The sequence below is a fragment of the Equus caballus genome, chromosome 11 (genome assembly GCF_041296265.1).
Source record: "Equus caballus isolate H_3958 breed thoroughbred chromosome 11, TB-T2T, whole genome shotgun sequence".
NCBI lineage: Eukaryota > Metazoa > Chordata > Mammalia > Perissodactyla > Equidae > Equus > Equus caballus.
In genome coordinates this window covers 35,064,737-35,086,600 of record NC_091694.1, presented here as the reverse complement: position 1 = coordinate 35,086,600, position 21,864 = coordinate 35,064,737, and the positions used below count along the sequence as shown (strand labels likewise).

Sequence of the window (21,864 nt, the reverse complement as noted above, 5' to 3'; positions counted from 1 at the left end):
TTGTTGCTAAGGTGTCATGTGCCTAATCAAATCAGACCTCCAGTTCTTTTATCTGCTTATACCACATAGTTTTCAGGCTATCAAATGTTATTTAAAACTAGGATCTAGAATATTTTTTTCTCCACATTTGGAAGGAGGTCAGATATCTTTGACCTCATTTCTTTTATTTTGTGTTTGTTTATTTACCACCAATGGTTTCCTTTTGGATTATTTAGCTGGAAAAAATGATTTCTACAGGGAAACAAGACCTGAGATTCTGCTCCACAAAGGGAAATACAGGGAGGCAATATTATCTGTTGAATATGTTAGCAAATAATTGGTCTTGGGTTCTTTTCCCAGTGTCTTGATGACACTGAGGTCATGTAACTTTACTTGTCTGAATTTATCAGTCTGTAAAGGTAGAGATTATAATAATGTATCTTTCTTATTTAGTTTGTTGACTACATACTATTCTAGAACTGTTATGTTATTTTTAAGATCTTGTGATCCACAGAAATATTGGTATTGTTGTATTGGTTTTTATTTCATAGTGTGCTGGCACTTGGCCATTAATTCTTAAATCCACTGTCGGTTTTTAGGGGGAAAAAACATGGAAAGTTTCCTCTTGGGTTTTTTCCACTAATTTTCCTTGATGAGTTATCCAGTTAATTAAATAAAAATGTTCTTCTGTTTCTGAAATATGTGAGATTTTCAGTCCTTTGAAAAAATGGTTATAGTCCATTTTCCGTATATTACTCAACATTAGAGATCTGCCTGCCAAATGATCCCAGGTGTGGGATTGCAGCAGGTAATTTCCTGAGCTGTATGGTACAGATGATTTTCTGTGTTAGAAGATGCTATCGGCTCACCTGGCCTCTTAGTGACAGAGAAATCCTTTGTTTATTCATTTAGTAGGCAGATTAACCCTAATGAATATTGGCTTCCTGGAAATAGATACAGGTGACAATGGCAAAGTGAGGAGCAGGGAGAAGGAAGACAAATTCCCTTTTCTTTCTTCACTTATAAATAATGGTGGCTTTCATTGGAGAGTGTTTTAAATCAGAAAGGAATGCAAAATATTTTAATTTAAAAGCTAGATTTAAATAGCCTTTAATTTTATAGTTTTGAATGTCTATATATGTATATTCTTTTCAGAAGAACTAAAGATTTGCTAATTTTGGCAAACAAGTTAGAAGTTTTATGTCTTTCAAATTAGAGTTAAATGAAAATATTTAATTAAATATTTCATGCTGGTTTGGGTAGAACCAGTCATTTGAACAGGAAAATGCAATCCTAATAGGTCCTCACACTCAGTTAAAATTTTGTGAATTAAAAAAGGATATCATTCTTGGGCCTCTCCTAGCAGATGAAAGGAAATGTGCATTGTCCTGTGTTCTTTTCTATAATCTGTTCATACTGCGTCAATAACATAGTTATTTGTTTTCTCAGGAGCAAAGATGAAAGACTACTATATCCATTAGAAAATTATTCAGAGAATTATGCTATAAATTCTAAGAAACTCTTAGAATTAAGCTATTTAAAATTCTTTGCTTTGTTATAATTTTTAACAATATTGGCAAAAATCATTTTTATGAATCTAATTATGGACATTTGATATAATTCTCAACAACATATGATGAAATGAAATGTTTGTGATTGCAGCTCTTAAGCTTTGCTCACTGAAAGAAGGAGTACTTTCCAACATTTTTCTGTGAATGATTTTGGAGATACATTATTCCCAAGACATGAATGTATAGACGCAGATGTGAAAAATCTCGTAGCATTCAACCAGACTTTTCCAGATCTTATAGCTATAATTTATTCTGCACTCTCCAAAGACTCCCAAAATGTCTTCTTTTGCATAACTTTATCCATTGGAGGAAAAGTTAAAATTCTTCCCCTCCACATGGTAAATGTTGAAGATAGGCTTTTCATGATGCATTTTGTAGTTGACTATAAAAGCTCTAGAATTTCCAGGGAGAAGTGAAAAAGCAGAGTTTATCTTTCCATGAAGATTTAAAATTTATGATTTCTCCCAGCTAGGGTTGAGATTCTCCTTGAATTGTGTTACAGAGAGTTCTGAATAATGAGATATATATGAATCGGAGGCAGTAATAAATTCTGAATGAATCTTTTGGTTTTTACTTAAGATTGCTTTATCCTTAAGACTAATGTTTCTATAACCTTTGACCGAATACAGAAGATCCAAAGTACTTCCAAGGGTGAGAATTTTTTGCTGGCCTCGTGTGAGTAGTTTAATTCATTCCAATTGTGTGGTACAGTATGGCATGTGATGTGAGCACATCAGAGATGTGTTTGCAGATTCTTAATTTACATACTACCTTGCCAAAATATGAAGCAATCCTTTATTTTCAAAGATATTGGAAAAAGAGAAAGCAACGTATATGTGTCACATTATCTTCACATGAACCACTGCCTATGTTAACTGGATTTTTCTTTCCTTTTAGTGAAAACCAAAGGACAACAGTCATTATACGATTTTGTATTTTAAGTATTTTCATAATCCAACATAAATTGGCCCACCCAAGGATTATGTCTGTCTTATAAAGATGTGTTTACATAGTCATTGGGTGAAAGATTGCAGAAGTTGAACCACTAGTTTTGAAAGTTGAGCCAGACCAGGAAAAATCAGGATACAATTTGGCACTTATGGAGACGAAATGATTTCCTTTTTAGCTGCTGATTTCTACTGGGAAATGTATCCTTGGACTGAAAATTGCATCCGGAAAAATGTTTATGTAGTGTTTTTCAAATGACTGATTATTCTTCTAACCTTTAACATGAACTGTGTCTAATTTTGGTCTCTTTTAACTCTTTCATGACGAGGGGATTTTTCTCTTTGTGGGAAAAATATTGCTAACAAACATATCTTTACTACTCTGAAACAAGAATGTCTTACACGGCAACAACAACATAAAATGTGTTAAGATTTCTTCTTGAGTTTTTTTTCCAGTCGGTTGGTACAGTGTCCTAAATTATCCACCCTTTATCACAGGCACTTAAGTTTTATATTATGGTGCTTCTTTAGAGAATAGTTGTAATCTGCTTGAGAGCTACATCTCCCCCTCTTATTCCATCACCACCTGCACATGTGAAGTAGGAGCTTATGGACATTTTCATGGGTAATATTTGACCCATAAAGTCTTCACAAAGATCAGTACTTGTTATATTTTTTTTTTCTTGTACATTTTGTGACTTTTCTGGCTAAATTACTGTCCATCATGGGTTTCAAGAGTCTCTGCTCCATGCTCTCTCCGCTCATGGACCTAAGTTAACCAAGGCTTCACCATTGAATTATTGCAGGTGACCATGGCAGAGGGAAGGGGACACTGGAGGTCTCAAACTGGTCACCTGATCACAATTCGTGGGTTAGAACTGTGCTGTCCAATATGGTAGCCACTAGCTACATTTGCTAACCTAAATTTAAATTAAGGAAAATTAAATAAAACTTGTAGTTCAGTTCCTCAGTTGCACTAGCCACATTACTAGTCTACCATATTGGACAAAACAAAATACAGAACATTTCCATTATACAGAAAGTTCTTTTTGAACTCTAAGAGGATGGGAAAGTACAATCCTCTTATGAGCCCAGAGGTAAGGAAGAAGTAAATACTACAATAGTGTCTAACACCACTAGTAAACTATGCGTTTGCAAATACTCCTGAGATGCTCTGTATCCTTTTTGGGGGGGGGGGGGGGGGCGGGGCAGAGGGCTAGCTAAAAAGGGAGGAAGATGATATAAATAAATACATACATGCAATCATGCATACCACATACTGCGTCTAGCTGCATGAAAAAAACAACTTAAGAAGCATACACTTAAAACTAATATTTTGCTAAGGAGGAGTCTTTATGTTAGAAATCTTTTTGAAGGAAGAATCTGTACTGCATTCATGTGACCCTGGAGAAGATGTTCAGGAAAGAAATACCACAATTCCCATTGAGCTCAGAAAATGTGATTAAGGAATTTGAATGTAATTACCCAAAGTTTGGCTTTTCTTTTAAGGAACCCATTCATTTTGGAGATTCCTTGATACTGTAAATCTGACAACTAAATCTGGTTTTTTTTGGAAGACTTCCACCAGGAATAGTGTGAGTCAAGGATGAGCACATCAAAAGGAAGCCCGTGCAGCAAGGACAGTCTGAGCAATATTATGTTTTGACTTGATTTTATCTATGGCTGATATTCAGAGGGGATATTTAGTGGAATGTGCAGAGCTTTGTTGAAGATTCATATCTTACTTGATTGGTTTACAAGCTTATTTAAATGAAAGATGAGGCAACAGTAAATATACATTCAAGCAAATCACACTAGAGTTATTTCTGAACACAGCAATAATAATAGATTTGGAAAATTTTCTATTTTCAAAGACAGAGTTCTTTGTACCCACAGTTGATGGATTAGAATTTGACAAGTGATAGACAAACCTCCAGTTCTTCTGTATCCTAAATGGTTTGACAGCTGTATAAAACCCCCAGAAAGCAAGTAACCCAGCAGAGTTTGTGACAGAAACTGTTAACCGTCCTTTTTGGTGTTTCTGCCCTGTCTTGTCAAACATCTGGAAATCAGCATGTCTGCAGTCATCTCACAACATGATTTTGCATTTACATCATTGTGCTAGCCAGTAGACGTTGTTTTTTTCTGTTTTTAAGGGAAAAGAAAATCAGCAACTTTTGGTCTGTCACAAGGTCAAGTGATGATTAGTGATGCAGTCTCTCCTAAACACATGTTTAGCCCAGAAAAGTTAAATCAGTTTCCAAAAATTTGGTAACCATTAGGGTACTTCCTAAGTCACTTCCGGATGTCAAGCCTAAGGTGGGGGTGGGGGGGGGACAGGGCTATATTGAGTTCTCTGCAGTTTTCTACCAAAGGGATTTAATTTGGCAGCTGATCCAGCCAAGGAAACACTCACGCAACGGCAGAACTAGACAGGAAACACTCTTGAAAGCCCTGTTTTGATAGAGGATCATGAGATCAGGCAAAGAGCTGTGAACTTTATATGCAGCCCGGGCCCCGCAGCACTAGGCTGGCCACCTGAGGGTATAGAATAAGAAAGGAAATTAAAGGAGGAGGGCCATATAACTTAGGCGCAGTTTTCTTTTCTCGAAAGAGGAATGCGAAAAGTTATGAAATTCTTTGAAGTAGAGGAACACAATTAATGAATTTTGTTGTTACTATTGTTTTCTGTTTTTGGTAAAACATTCCACCATCGTTATTCACCTTTACATTTTTAACATGAGCGTTAGCATAGACTACACACACTAACCTCATCAGTTCTAACCCCCTTTTTATAGCTCTCAGAAGAGCTGTCTCCCAAGGAAAACATTGCATTGAGCAAAGGTTGTACTTTTGGAAGATGGACGTTTTATAATGATAAGTTTTGACAACTTTCTCTGGTCACCATGTGTCTCCCAGGCCTGCCAGTGGGTGGGTATTTGTCAGGAATGAGAATATGTCTGAGAGGGGCTGCTTTATAGCAACCAGACTTGATTTTCAACTTCCAGGACTTTGAGCCTCCTTAGAGCACTCTGAAACAGAAGAGGAGCTCTCATGTGTGACGTTGGAGGAGACCTTGAGTGTCATGTTAAGGGAGGTGAAGGTCCTCAGTTTTAGAGCCTGGTTTGACACCTTTCATTCCTCCATGAACTTCTCTGTGTTCTTCTGTATCCATATTTAGAAACTACAATTTGATTTATTTCTTCTGTCAAGCCACTCTTCAAGATCTACAGAAGCCATTTTTGTGTATAAGGCAGACTTATTCATTTCTCACAGCAGATCATTAAATTATATTTGGCTTAATTGCAGTATTTAAAAGAAAAATAAAATCCGTATCTGTATTTAAAAAATGCTGCCAACACTTTTCTCTAGACCAAGAGTAGTTCTTGGTTTGTTGTTGTTTGTAAAGGTAACGTTGTATTCCACGGTGTTGTCATCCACACTCTGCTTCTGTGGCTCAGACAGCTGGCAGGGCCCAGATAGAGCATATGGACGTTGTGCTAATAGCATCTGGCCAGTTGTTCTAATCACATATTTGGTAAATAGGCTGAGGACCCATATTCAACTTTACTAGGTTTATATGACTAATTCTAAATTTACTGTAAATACTTTTTTATCTAAAGCTTTTTCAAATGCCTATTACTACTTAATAATAATTGCATGAGTATTTCTCTCAATTCTAATTTCCAGAGCTCCTTAAAAACCAACAAATAAAATATCTTCACAGTTATTATCAGAAACTGATCTATACAGTTTCCTTGTCATCATTAATTCTCATCTACAAAAGAATGATCAGTGCAGCCCAAGGAGCGCCCTTCATCAGAATAAGCGTAGAACTGAGTCTTAATTGCCTCTTGCCTGGAGCATTGCAGCAGTGTCCAGATTGGTCCGACAAACATCAGTCTCTCTGACCTGGCCACCTCCCCCAGTTTATCCTTCCTAATACTGATAGAATCTTCTTCCTCAAATAATGCTTTGATCATGTCACTCCTGTTTTCAAGAACCTTTGATTGTGTCCCATTTTACAGCAGGAAGTCTACTAAATACTACATACTAATGCTCATACTAAACATTTTGAACGAAGATTCAAAATTCTAGCTATGCTTCTTGTATAAGCACCTACACTCTAGTCAAGTTGGCCTCTTTTTTAGTTCGGTCGGGCTCCAAGCAGTTCAGACCCTAGCTCCTGAAGTCAGTATCAAGAAATTGTTTCTCCTAAGGTCTTATGATAGTTTTTCTTCATAAAGTCGGTGACAGACAAGGGTTCTGGTTGAAATGGGAAAAGCAGGAGGCTGTTTTATGCAGTTAGACACAGGAAGTGCTCATCACTTTGATGGATGCCAGTTCCTTAGTTATATTTTGTAGTTATATTTTAATAATGTCGGAGTGGAGGGAAACGAACATTTTTGGATAGATGTGATTGTGCCTCAGAGGGAGGCTGCCCTGTGTAAGGACAAGGTCCATATCTGTCAAGCCATGGTGAGATAACATTATCATGCCATCGGCTTTCCCAGACAACAAGCAAAAGAATGCCAACAAAGTCAGAACAGCAGTAGGCCTTGGCTCCGAGGCAGGTGTGTTGCTTTTACTGCCATAGAGCATCATATATTTGGCTGTCAAGCATGACATACTTTCTGGCCATACACACTCTGTCATTGGCAGATAAATGTAAAGTAGGTTTTAGGTTTGTCATTGGAAAAGTTAGCATCAATTTTGGAAGCCATGGACTCAACTGTTTGCTTGCTAATTTGCATGCCAGGCTGTGGTCTGATTTTGTACCTCAGGAGTGATTTCATATCTAAGCTTGTATCCAACAGTCCTGGAAGTATTTGCTATAATCTGGCTCTATCTTCCCATGCAAAGTGAATTTTCTCTGTTTTTCATGAATCTTGTTAGCTCTTCAGCCCATTAATACTCTCAGAAAAATTATTTATAATAATACCTTGAATTTATGGGGAATTAGAGCAACCTATAATATCTTCAGGAAAGATGTAAACCCCGTTTTATACATGAAGAAATTGAGACTCTTTTAGCCAGGGTAAACCAGTAGTTGGTCGACATAGGACTGGAGCCCACATCATTTCCTGATTCATATTCTATTCTTCCCTTCACTTTGCTCTCTCTCTGTGAGTGGGTTATTTCAGTATTTGACTCATGCATGAGATCTTTAGTTGTGTCAGATGTTTGCATTCGTCGATTCTAGAGTAAACTCTGCTGCTAACCAGCTATGCTGACTTTTAGCAAGTCCATTTAATCTTTTTCTTAGATTATTTCTAAAATCCTTTCCAGTGAAAAAATACAGTATGTTTAAATTTTATGATTCTAATTCCATTTAAGCAAAGTAAATCAAATCATAGACATTAGAGAGTTCTCACCTGGAATTTGTTTCTTTTTTTTTTCTTTTTTGAGAAAGATTAGCCCTGAGCTAACTACTGCCAGTCCTCCTTTTTTTTGCTGAGGAAGCCTGGCCCTGAGCTAACATCCATGCCCTTCTTCCTCTACTTTATATGTGGGATGCCTATCACAGCATGGTTTGCCAAGCGGTGCCATGACCGCACCTGGGATCCGAACTGGCAAACCCCGGGCCACGGAGAAGCGGAACGTGCGCACCTAAGTGCTGCGCCGCTGGGCCGGCCCCTCACCTGGAATGTTTTGTCTTATTTCTTAATGACATCAGTGAAACAAGAGGTGAGAAGAAGAGTTTCTGACTTTGATTGTTTTAATTATTTTAATTTATCTCCTGTCCCTCTGCCTTGGTCTTACTAAGTTTTGAATTAGGTATCAAAATTATTAAGCTGAGGGTACAAATTACAACCCATTAAGCAAAGTCATAATCTAGCTTAACGTTGTTAAAATGAAATTATATTCCAAACTTTTATAATCGTGTGAACAATTTGTGTTTGGGATTTTAAAATAAATCCTAAACATGGGAATCCTATATCACCTTCACTAATTTATTATTTCTACATAAAGCCCTTTCTTCCTTGAGGCCCGTGAGCCCCCAGGCCCTTTCAACGTAGTGGTCTGCACTTCTCTGTTTTTCTTTCCCTGGGAGTGCTGATTAGTGACTTGCGGTGTGGATTCTGATTTATCGCAGACCAGAGCTGCCCCTTAGGGGCTGAGCAGAAACACTCATGAAGGAGCCCTGATTAAAAAGAGTGGTAATGAAGACAAATGTTTCAGAGGGAGTTGAGAGAAAACCAGTCCTTGGCATTCCCCATAGCTCCTCTGAGCTTTTGAAAAGGAGGTAGTGGTAGCCAAAGGAAATATTTCTCCTTTGTTGTTTATTTCTCATGGCACTGGAAACATTTTTCTTTTCCTCCTGGGTGTTCTAATTCTCACTTGTTAACTGCTTTTCATGCAGGGTTGCAATTAACCCCTGGCAGATTCCTCACCAGGTTCCCCTTGTAGCCACTCTATCCCCAAATAAGTTTTTAATGCTTTGACCTATAACCGTTTTTAAATTCTTCAGACTTGACACTTTTGCCTAATTTCTCAGATCATTAAATCACACTTCTGGGGTTTTTTCCAGTGATTTTTACTAAATTTGATCTTAGGTGCCTATAATCACCTTCCCTTCTTCTTTTTACAAGACAGAATGCCAGTAGAAAAAAGTAAATTCCCATTCACTTAGTAATTTTAATCACAACTAGGTCAAAAGTTTCAAATCTAGTGTTACATCCATAACCAAAAACCCCATTCCAAAATTACTCAAGTCTAGGTGGGAACCTTGGGAATAAGTGTCAGTGTTTGATCTGGGTCTTTAGGTATCTACCAAATCAGTGTCCCACCATCTGTGGCCATGTGAGCTGTAATCCACTACCCTGGTCCCACCAAAATTCTCTTTTCTTTCAGAAGATTCCCTAACATTGAAATTAATGCTAAAGATATAGATTGTTTATGACAGGCTTACATGATGAGTCTCTGAACTACACTGAATGGTCAAAATATCGTATCCAGAACACTTAGGGAAGGAGAAAGATAAAGTCCCATGGAAGCTATGAAGTATTCTGGTGAACAAGAGCAAACCACTACTCATGTACCTGGTAGAGTGCTGCTTCATCCTTCATTCAGTGCTGAGGAGGCAAGGGGGAGAGAAGGAAAGAAAAGAAGTAGAAGATAGAGCCCACCCCCATCCCGGTCAATAAGAGACTCCTTAGCAGATCTACATGGATTAGCAGAAAAATATCAAAGAACCCAAGCAAAGTTCAGGAAACGACCCCCCCCCCCCCACACACACACACACTGATCTGATCTGCTGAAACATTTGATTTCCAGAGGCCAATAGTGGTTTCTGATCCAATCACGTGGATTGCTTTTTTGGAGAAAGTCTCAGTGTACTTAGAGAACCTTGTCAAATACGCAAGATTAAAGGAAAATTTAAATCTAATCTAATCAGATGAACAAAGCTGGTAAAAAGATAGAGTCATTAGTGTGAGAGGAGCCTTTAAAGTTATCCTTATGGCCTTTCTGGCATTTTTACTTCTGTCTTAAAGCGAAACAAACAACAACAATAACAAATTATGAACTTAATGTTCTCAGATAGAAGGGAGAATTTGAAGTCATCCCCTTCTGATGAACATATGAGATGAAAGATCAACATTAGAGATGAAAGAGCACTCATTGAGAGAGAACTTGGGTAAAGACTTTCACACTTAACGTTGTTTCTGTTGAGATGTGGTCCCTCTGAACTCTTCCCCAACTATAGAGGCAAGGTCAAGGTCTAAGTCTAGGCTAAATGATGTCAAGTACAAGGGCTGTAGGAAAAGCCAGAAATTGCTGCCGCTCCTCTGGAAACAGATGAAGATGTAGGCTGCTGGACTAATTGCCAAGTTTGTAGGATTACTTAAGGCTTCTTCAGAGTAGTAGAATTCCATGCAAATTTGAGCCGTTTGACATTACTTTCCTGTTAACTGGGAAAGAAAGACTCTTAGTAATTTCTAAGACTGAACCAAATTCCCCCTCAAGTACTGATGGATTCTTCCTGGTCTTAAATAGTGGCATACTGTTCTTTATTTTTTCTGGCTTCAAGCAGCATATTAAGATTTCATGGATATCTGAATCTTTCTTTGAGTATCTGGGAACACATCAGAGAAAGCAGATAGAAAAGAGGGAAAAGGAAATAGGTTATTTCCTTAGCCTTTTGAAGCAAATGAATTGGAAGGGTGCTTTCTGTGAAGTTCATTGGCCCACAACTGCATGAAATCTCCAAAAACACCATCTTTTGTTCCCTATTGTATAATCTTTCACAAAGTATTTGTTAAAGACATATTTAGCACGATTTTCACATATGTATTCCCAGGATCCATAGAACAGAGTTGGAAAGATTGGAGCATTGGAAGACTATAAAGTAATTTGAAATTGAGGCATAGTCTAACAAAAGAAGCACACACAGAAAGGAGGAGGGAGAGTTTGCCTGATTTGGAAAATAAGTATTATAGTCTTCCTCAGTCTGGTATGGCTGGCCAGTATCGTTAGATAGGAGTGAAGTTCAGAATAAACACAGGAGCAATTTATACACATTTCTTCAAAAGATGAACAGAGTGGGGCCGGCCCCATGGCCGAGTGGTTAAGTTCACATGCTCCACTTCGGCGGCCCAGGGTTTCGCAGATTCAGATCCTGGGCGCACACATGGCACTGCTCGTCAGGCCATGTTGAGGTGACATCCCACGTGCCACAACTAGAAGGACCCACAACTAAAATATACAGCTATGTACTGGGGGGGGTTTGGGGAGAAAAAAAGCAAAAATATCCATTAAAAAGGTAGATCTCATGATGTGTCCTTACCACAATACCAAAAAAAAAATTGAAGGTAAAATAAAGACCAAAAAAACGATGAACAGAGGAAATATAATCTTATAATAGGAAGATTAAGATGAATAATAATAGTGAGCATTTATTGATTTTTTAAAATATGTGTTAGGCACTGCACTCAGTGCTTTATTAGCATTATCTCATTTAATCCCTATTCCATAAATTAGGAAATTGAGGTTTTGGCAGAATTAACTCAGCTGACAGGCTGGTTGAGCCAGGACTCAAGACAGGCATGTCCGACTCCAGAGCCCTCACTCTTTTATACAAAGCTGTACCATCTCCCTCTGTGACTTTGGTCAGTGAATCGTTTATATAACATGAGAGTTGGACCATGCAATTTCCAGATTCTTTCAATTCTTGGACTTTAGAAAAGTATTATAAAGTTGGGAGAACTCTGTCATGCTGAGACATTTAGAAAGAAACTGAAGTAGTGATTATAATGACATTTCAAATTAATGATACCTAATGTTGATTAAGCAAATACTATATACCAAGCACTGGTGGTTAGTGGTGATCTAGTGGTTAAAATTTGGTGTTCTCACCACCTTGTCCCTGGTTCATTTCCCAGTCAGGGAACCACACCACCTGTCTGTCAGTTGTCATACTGTGGCGGCTGCATGTTGCTGTGATGCTGAAAGCTATGCCACCAGTATTTCAAATACCAGCAAGGTCACCCATGGTGGACAGGTTTCAGTGGAGCTTCCAGACTAGAAAGAGTAGGAAGAAGGACCTGGCCACTCACTTAGAGAAAATTGGCCACAAAAAACCTATGAATGGCAGTGGATCATTGTCTGATAGAGCGCTGGAAGGTGAGAGGAAGGTGCAAAAAGACTGGGCACGGTTCAGCTCTGCTGTACACAGGGTCACTAGGAGTTGGAATCAACTCCATGGTGCTAACAACAATGTAATTAAATTACAAAAAGATCAGTTAATCCTCAAAACAATCTTTTTGGCATGTTTATTGTCCCTAAGAAAGACCATAATTATTCCTAATGAGTCACCACATCAAAGATGTAAGACAGTTGTTCAGATTTCAAATGGCATTATAGTACTATGTACCATTGTGGCTCTTATGAGTAATAAAAAATTGGAATCGTGAAGCAACAAATTTTTTAAAGAAATGTTTCTCTGGATTAGTACTCTGTACTTTTCTCTAACACAGTTTTTTTAGTAAAACACTTTTAAAATTTAGTAAAAGTGATATTTTGTTTTCACAATTTGAATTCATGTTATCGCACTCCTGTCTTTAAAATAGTTCCAAATTAAAGGTAGGCGGTTTCTAGTAGCTTGAAGTTTCCAGAATCTGACTTGGGATAGTAGCAGGACTATCTGAGCTAGTGAGGATGCCTAACCTATGTGTCCAGCACCCTGTTTCATGCTTCTCATACTGACGCTATGCGACCGTTGGTATTATCTTCATTATAGCAGATGATTATAAATACGGAATTGTTTCTTAATAGCTGTTACTTTGTGTCACTTAGTCCTAACTCACTTAATTCAAGGACTTACTATCTTAGCACTGGGGAGCTAGTTTAAGGATGATTTTGCTGCAGTAATCAGATTACGTTAGTGTCAAGTGTCCACTAATTATGAAGAAATTTATATCTGCATTAGGTAAATGTCATTTCACCACAGTAGCCTGAAATGAGTTTTTTATTCCTTTAGTTAACATATCATCTCATTTTAAGTATTACAGGCAAGCTCTTGACAAAATTTAGGGCCAAGTCCATTTGTTCTTTAGCAGGAATAGCTAGAAGATGGTCAGGCCTTCCAGAGATCTGAAGAGAAATGCCCTGCTTCATTTTTTATCTAATCAGCTAACTTGTCACCTTGAAGTCCTGTTTGTTCACTACGGCAGGGCTTGGCAACCTACTGTCACCACGTGTTTATGAACAGTTCACGGGTTAAGAATGGTTTTCACAGTTTTAAATGGTAGGAAAAAATCAGAAGAAGAAGAATACTTTATTAAACCTGAAAATTATATGAAATTAAAATTTTAGTGCCCATAAATAAAAGTTTTAATGGAACACAGCCATGTTCATTCACTTATGTATTGTCTCTGGCTGCTTTCTTGCTATGATCGCAGAGTTGAGTAGTTGTAACGGAGACCATAGAGCCTAAAGATACTTCCTATCTGGCTCATTACAGGAAATGTTTGCCGACCACTGATTATAAGATCAAGTCCTAACTCTTTCCTGCATGGCATACAAACTTTGCGATCTGGCTCCTGTGTACCTACCTCTCCCACTTCATCTTCTATACTCTCCTTCTCTCTGATAAGCAGCCTGAGCTCTAACTATTCTGAACTATTCTAAATTACTAGAACTTCTTAGACTCTGACATGCTTTCTACATATCTACATATTTTCCCATATTATTCCCTCTACATGAAATCATTCCTTTCCATCTTGGGTACCCCTGGCAAATTCCTGTTTGTCTTCCAATATTTTGGCATAAGATTTTCTCTGAAATCCTAGCATCCTGTGCTCTGTTTTCACCTTGCACTCCTTCACCAGACAGTAAGCTTTTAGAAGACAGATGTCATCTCTTGTTCGTCTTTGTATCTCTAGAACCAAGTTTTTCAACCTGAGCATTCTTGGCATTTTGGTCTGAATGACTCTTTGTTGTGGGTGCTGTCCTGTGCATTGTGGGATGTTTAGCAGCTTCCCAGGCCTCTAACCATTAAATACTAGTAGGCTTCCCACCATCATGACAATAAAAAATGTCTCCAAACATTGCCAAATGTCCCCTGATGGGAAACATTGTCCCCATTTGAGAAGCACTGCCCTAGAACCTTGCATACTCACTAGGCTGCAGTGGATAATGAGTAAATGTTGAATTGCATTTTAGAAGACTTAGTTCATATTGAATCGTACACTTCAAATGGATGATTTTTATGATAGTTAATTATAGCTCAATAAAGCTGTTTTTTTAATTAAAAGACTTGGTTTACTAATAGCTATTATTAGTGGCATTATTATCGTGGGGTTTTTTGTCTTCCAGAATAGTTGCCAGTGCAACTGCATTGTGTCGCATGCTGTACTAATTGATGCCAAATATACATTATCTTGTTTAATGCTGACTCCAAGCCTAGGAAGCTGACCTGATATTTACTTCTTTCTTTTTTGGTAAATGCAGGCACAAAAAGATTCAGTAACTTGCTTACAAGTCACATAATTAGTGAGCGAGTAGGAAGGGATACAGGACTCAGCTCTTGTCTGCTTTCAAAACCTGTGTTCATACCACTTGACCATGTTGAACAGGCCACTGGCTCTGTGGATGATGGTGGGTTTTTGTTTTGATGTAGTTGTAGTTGTTTTGATTGGTTTATTTTCTTTGCCTCTACCAAGGGGCCACTTTCTTTTCTTCCATGTCTTTACATCTTGAGGTGGTGGGGAATTTATTTTGAAATATCATAAAGATCTAATTTTCAGCCTAAAAAAAAAGCAAAAGAAAATTAATAGGTTGCATTATCAGTTCTATCTTCACTTTGCCTTGAAGCAATGACACTAGAGCAAATAACGACCTATAAGACTGGTAATCTTTAGAATGGTCCTGTAGAAGAGAACTTTCTGCCATGGTGGAAATGTGCTAGATCTGTGCTGTCCAATGTGATAGCCACACGTAGCTATTGAGCACTGGAAATGTGACTAATGTAACTGAGGAATTTAATTTTTAATTTAATTTTAATTAATTGAAGTTTAAATAGCCATATGTGTCTAGTGGCTGTCATATTGGACAGCACAGCTTTAGAAGTCTCAGCTTTGTTAAAACCACAAACCTAAGCTTAACCTCAGCAAATATCTTAGGATTCAGAGACCCAAGATTCAGATTGAATTACCAGTGTTGAATACATATGGAGAGTGTAGGAGTATCTGCTTTCACAGTACACCTCAAAAGTTACTGTTATACCTCAGCTATGTGACTTGTAGAAGGACAAAGTTACTCTGTAGGGGGTAAACTCACATTACAGTGTTACTTCAACATTTACAAACATCTTCTAGTAAGTGATTTTGCATTTTTTGCTGACTTGATTGTTATAGTGATAAAATACATTATTCATTTAGGGGCAATATTGAGACATTGGGGAATAAAATGGATAATGTGTTATATTTGATTGTTTTAGGTGTTTAAGAAGTATTGTTGGAGTAAGAGACTTTTGCTTTGTTGAAATTCTAGAATTTTTTACTAGAACACTTGTTTTTTGCTCTTGGTCCAAATGACAGCTACTTTTAGGAATTCAGCAGGAAACTAACAAAATTTTTCTTCTTTGGGAATATTGTTGAGTATTTTCAGAAGATGCAACATTTTGGAATATTCTTTTCATACCCAAATAATTATGATGAGAATAAAAATAATATTAAATTGGTATATTTTCACCAGCAGTATATTCTTAAAAAGGAAAGTACTTTATTTCAAACACCATCTTAAATTAGCTGTAATCTTTGGTAAGTTATATTTAAATTCATCTTATGCCTTTTGTTGTATGTCTTCATTAAATCTATTTGATCTAGGAAAAAACCAACTCAATTATAATGGAGATGGAGATGAGTTTTGTTATTCTTGGATGTTCAAGAGTTATTGTTAATATTTTAAATATTTAGTTTGCCTCAGCACTTACCTTGTTTTTTTGGTTTTTTGGGGTTTTTTTTGAGGAAGATTAGCCCTGAGCTAACTGCTGCCAATGCTCCTCTTTTCACTAAGAAGACTGGCCCTGTGCTAACATCCATGCCCATCTTCCTCTACTTTATATGTGGGATGCCTACCACAGCATGGCTTTTGCCAAGCTGTGCCATGTCCACACCCGGGATCTGAACCAGCGAACCTGGGGCCACCAAAGTGAACATACGCCCTTAACTGCTGTGCCACCCGGCTGGCCCCTTACTTTGTATTAATTGCTGGTGATTGAAGTTTTGAAATAGAGATGCTTTCTTCACTTGATATTAGCCAAAAGGCTGAGAAGCAGTAAATGCATTCTTAAAGATTATACTTTATTCTCCTTAGAGTTAAGATGATCTAATCTTGAAATTTGGAAGACTTTAAAAAAAAAAAGTTTAAAGATATTTTTTTCCTTCCCCATTTCCTGACTTGCTCCTTTTAAGGAAGTGTGATGAGGTTAAAGATGTCTGTGATCTGGCCGAAAGAAGTTCACAAATACTGTTTCCATATTTGTGGTTTAGTGTTTCCTCTTACACATGTGTCTTCCTTCTTCAGTTTCTTACTCGCTCTGTCAAGAGAGAATTGGCTGCTCCATTTGTTTACTGTGCATTTTTCAGATGGGTTCAGTGCGGCCTTTGTCTATAGCAGAAACCATAATGTTCAGGAGTTAGTGAGCCAATTAAGAAATTTCCTTCAGAGGATTCCTTGTGTGGACTGCTTATCAGAAAAGATGTAAATGCTGTTATCGACGGTTTCCTAGATCTCAAATATGCAGCACAGTTCAGTGTGATTAAAAGTCACAGTGCCCCATGCTCTAAGGGGTACAAAAAATGAAAAAGGCATGCTCCCTTATCCCCAGAAACTTGGAATTCAGGTGATAAAAATAAAACTCTAGTGACCATAGTACAAGGCAGATCAAGTCCTCTTAGAGTACAGTGGAGAGCAGGATCAGTTCTCACTGGGGTGATCTGAGAAGGCTGTGTGGGGGAAAATGCCATTTGAGCTAGAATTTGAAGAATAGGTAGAATTTTGATAGGTGAAGATTGAGGAAAGGGACCCCTATTGGCAAGAAACAAAGGCCTCAAGGCATACACATACTGGACTAATTTGAGGACAAACCAATCTGATTTGTATATATAGGAAAAGATATGCGAAGGGAAGTTGTGGAAGATCCAACTGTAACCATCTAGGGAGGTTAGGACCAGCCTGTGAAAGGAAAGTGCTGGTGGGAGAGTTGGAACGGGACAAGGAACGAAGGCTTTTTGAGGTGGGTAAGTGATGAGTTTAGGAAGATTATTCCAGCAGCAGGATTGAATAGATGTGGGAAAGACTAAAGAAAAGGAACCCTGTTATGTGGTTATGACAATCAAACATTTACCGGGTAATCACACCAACAGAGGCTTGATTTTAAAGCCACATAAAAGTTGCTAATCTTTCCTTTTTTTTTTTTTTTCCTCTGGAGAAATAGTTCTCTGGCATTTGGCCATCTTAGCATAATCTTTATATAACTTTAGAATGCAAAAGAAAGAAAAAAGAATACTTTCATGAAAAAGTCTGTAAAAAGCTTCTAGTTTGTGATTTTTAAATTAATAAATAGGTAGATAGTTCCTCCATAAAACTTTGATGTCAGTTCTTTTCCTTATGAAGTGACTGTATGACACTGGGACATGACTGATTGTAATGTAGTGGTTTGGTAGTACATGATTTAAGATATATTTTATCCTAATCTGAAAATGTCCTGACACACGGTTAGTAAGCAAAAAGTGTGCCTCCGCATTCCCTGTTGTTCATTGGAATGATTTTTTTCGAAAGTCTAATACTGAAATGGTGGTGGCATGAAGTCAAGTGAGAGACCCACTGGCACTGCTGCTACTGTTCATTGTGAGTGCTATCACTTCTCCTTGCTTTACTGCAGTCCACCTGTACAAGTGAACTGGGCTGGTCCACTTAGAAAAGGTGGTGAGTCCTCATCCCCCTCTGCCCTGAGTCCTTACACTGGTGTATAAACATTACCTTCTTCAACAAAGGCCCTTAAATTTGTGTATGGGACATTTGATTTTTTTTCTTTTTCTTTTTTTGCTGAGGAAGATTGCCCTGAGCTAACATCTGTGCCCAGCTTCTCTATTTTGTATATGGGTCACCACCACAACATGGCTTGTTGAGTGGTGTAGGTCTGTGCTTGGGATCCAAACCTGAGAACTCTGGGCCACCGCAGCAGAGTGAGCCAAACTTAACCACTAGGCCATGGGGCCAACCCTGACATTTGATTTTTTAAGGATTGACAATTAAGAACAAGTTGAAGCACCTGTGTTTTAGATTATGCTCTTATTGAAAGTTCCCACAAAACAATTATACTGAGATACTCAAGTTCTTAAAAGAAGTTAGTTGAGGGTACAATTTATAAAAATGGAGCATTTTCACCCCAAAGTCCTCCTCCTTCACTTCCTTCTTTTCACCCTATACATACTCCTTCTCATTACTGATACTTATGATGCATAAGATTCTCTTGCTTAATTTTTAAACATGAGGTACCATTTATTATTGAGGTTCTTGGCTAAGCACTCTGTACATGTGATTTCATTTACTCTTCTCGACAATCCTGTGAGGTAGTTACTATTATTCCAGTTTTAGAGATGAGGAGACAGAGACCCAGAGAGGTTAAGGAACTCGCCCAGGGACACAAAATTAGTAATTGGCAGAGACCAATTTAAAACCACATCTCTATGATTGAAGCTGATGTCTTAACCACTATGCTTCCTTAACCACTCACCTTGGTGCCAGATGATATGAGCCCATTTGGTAGTGGAGGAACGCTGGTCCAGTGTGGATGTTTGCTCTGAGGTGCATAGAATTTTAAGAATGGAAGGGTATGTGGAAGTCTTCAGCCCTCATGTAAAACAAGAGTCCTGTGTATCCAAGAAATGCTCTCTATTTAACGAGAGTGGTATAGTGCCCTGGTTAGTAATAGTCCTGGTAACAACATCCTAATGAGGGGGTGGGGTTGGTTATCATTAGAAAAAATTGATTTTGGGGTGGAGGTGAAGACAGAAAGAGGCAGTCTGTGTAGAATAACGTCCTTGGAGGATCTCTGTTTTCTGATTACTGGGTCTGATTTGATGACATCTGGGATTTGCTTCAAAATAGTACAGGAGGAGGGAAGTGGATGTGGATGGCGCAGGATTGGCCATGGTTTGTTGGTTGTTCGGTTGTGTGATGGATGCTGGCGTTTCATTATATTTTTCTGTCTATTTTGGTGTATTTTCAAAATTCTCCATAATAAAATGTTTTAAAAATTTATTTTAAAACACTGTTTTCATGATTTCGTAGTGGTTAGATTATGTGTATATTTTCTTATCCAAAGTTCTCTTGCGTGTTTTAGTCAAAAGAACATTTTTTTTCTAGCGTTGGTTCCTCTTAGAATCTCCTTCATCTCTTTTTCTAATTATTTGTTAAAGGAAGAACTCAACTTTTCCATTGCTGAGAGTGAAGTTAACTGTCAGCTGCCTATATGGCTGCAGTATTGGGATAATTTATCTAATTTCTCTTATGAGTAACTTCTCTTTGACATTATTTTTGAACTCAAAGATTGCTTGCATTGTTCTTGTTAGTAAAAAAATCGCTAGGATGTACTTAGTAATTGGAGTCAGCTGCACTTAAGACTGTTCAGCCAGACTGTTATTTTAGCCTTCACTAGTAGGGTTTTTAACACCAGTTTGACCTTACTTTGAAACATTCTCAAAATACCATACTTTAATATCGATTTAGATACTTTCATATTAAGGCAGGGCAGGGTCCCTGGGGAAAAAAATAATGAAACTCTTACTTCCCACAAATACAGGAATAATGATAGATTTTCTGATTTTGTTTTTTAAAGAAAAATAGAGACAGACTGGGTAAAGGTTTCCTTTGGTTAGGGCATAATGCTCGTAAGTGCATTCTAAGTACACAAGTGACAGAGAGTTAGGACACTTACAAATTAGGTGGGCTGATTCCTTTGGCCTACGTGCCATGCTGCTGCTTGAGAATAGAGACTGAATCCTCAATTCGTAGCACAGAGTAGATGCTCAATGAATTTGTCTCTGAATGCTAAATACTAAATTCTCATAACTTCACGCCAATTATATTTTAGGCAAATAAAGCTCAAATTTTGTAAAATTTTTCTGGAAATAAATTCCATGGTTTTATTCATTCCAGCAGAGGACTGTTTCCTGATTCTTTTCTTCTCTTTGCTTTTTGCCAGTGTCCCTATTTTTTTGGCCACTAGTAAACTCCCATCTAGTAGCATGTCAGAAGCAGAGTAAATTTGGGAGTGCAGATATTCTTTTTTTAAGTAGATTGAGAGGATTATAGTCTTCTCAGCACTTGAGTTCTTTCTCTGAAGATACAAGTATCAGCAAATCCATATAAGGCAACTGGACTCCCTCCCATCTCTTCTGAGTCTTCTATGCATATGTCTAGATACCATGATAGATCCGGTGCCTGTGCAGACCTGGACCATTTCAGACAATAACTCAGACTTGTTTTCTTATGCTATACTCAGGAGTTGAGCAAGTGCTTTATAATGAAATATCCCTCCAGGCACTCTACTTCTTCTGGTGATGCAAAACCCCTCCAGCATCCAGTAAGGAGTCCTTTTTAAATTTAAAATATTGGCTACTTTATTTCTGTTACCTTTCTGAAATGTTTGGCCCAATATTTTTCATAAAATAATAAAATCTGTGAAAGATTAAAATTTTATAATGGTTGAGCCTCAATAGCTAAAAAACCAGTTATTTAGCAACGCGATGTTTCTCTGCATTTTCTTGAGCTTTGAGTGCTTGAGCGTTTAAGTTTGCTTTCATTAACCCTTTATTTTCTTGACTTCTCCAAGTCAAGTATTGGAATTATTTTTGAGTTGCTGAGAAAGCTACAGGTTAAGGATAATTTCTTAGTAAGTTGATTTACATCAAAGAATTACTTCATATGGATTAACTGAAATAATGATACTGATAAGATTTCCAGACCAGGATCATCAGAGCATTTTGAGTAGGCCCTCAGTGACAAATTGTTCTCAACCTGTTTGGCTCACCACTGTAAGTAAGGTTTAAAACACAAAAATATAAAAGTGTTTAAAATTTTCTTTCTGTGTCCTTATCAGAAATATTCATTTAGACCATAACAACTGTTAGAACAAGATAACAACTCCAGGCCAGCTGTCAAATGTTTACCATTATCAAAACTCTCCCTGGAGGGAGATGCAACTTTGGCTCGCCTCACCGGCAGTAATTTAATTTTTCCTTCATTCTGACTCGGAAATGGCAGCATTTTTCAAAGCTTCCTCCCACTGATGGCTGAAATTTTCCTTGTGAAATGATTTCCACCAGTCTTGAATCTTTCTTGTTTCTGCCGTCTTCACCTTTGCTGATGGTTCTGCAACTCATCACCAGCTATGCAAACTGACAGTTCACATCCTGGGGCAGCAGCGGGGTCTGGCCTGCAGAAAGGAGCAGCCTGACCAAATTTACGCTCACAAGATCTCTTAATTCACAAAAGCATTTGCTCTAGTTCCTGTTCTCTGCTGCAGGGGCTACAGAGAGGGAGTGGGGGCTGGGGCAGGACCATTGGGAGAATGTTCTGAAGAGAAGAGAGGCTCTCTTCACACTCTGCTGAGTACACAGACTTTGGAGATGAAAAACAGACGGAGAGAGGCATTTCCAACCATCTTGCTGATCTGTGCGGGAGTTCATTGAACTGTACAGCATAGCACCAGACCCTCGTGTCATTTAATGTTACTTTTTAAAATTGTTCTTAAATGCTCAGCACAAATATCCCGCCCCCTTTTACTTAAGTTGACAAAGAATATAAAAATTAAAAAGAAATAAAAAGCTAAATATTGCAATGAGAATGACCAGAAA

General features: G+C 37.9%; 1 protein-coding gene across 22 annotated transcripts in view; it reads left to right on the top strand.

The window, feature by feature from the left end:
- The window catches only part of BCAS3 (BCAS3 microtubule associated cell migration factor), a 576,498-nt gene that overhangs the window by 348,942 nt on the left and 205,692 nt on the right, over nt 1–21,864 (top strand). The gene's annotated exons all lie outside the window — the stretch shown is intronic.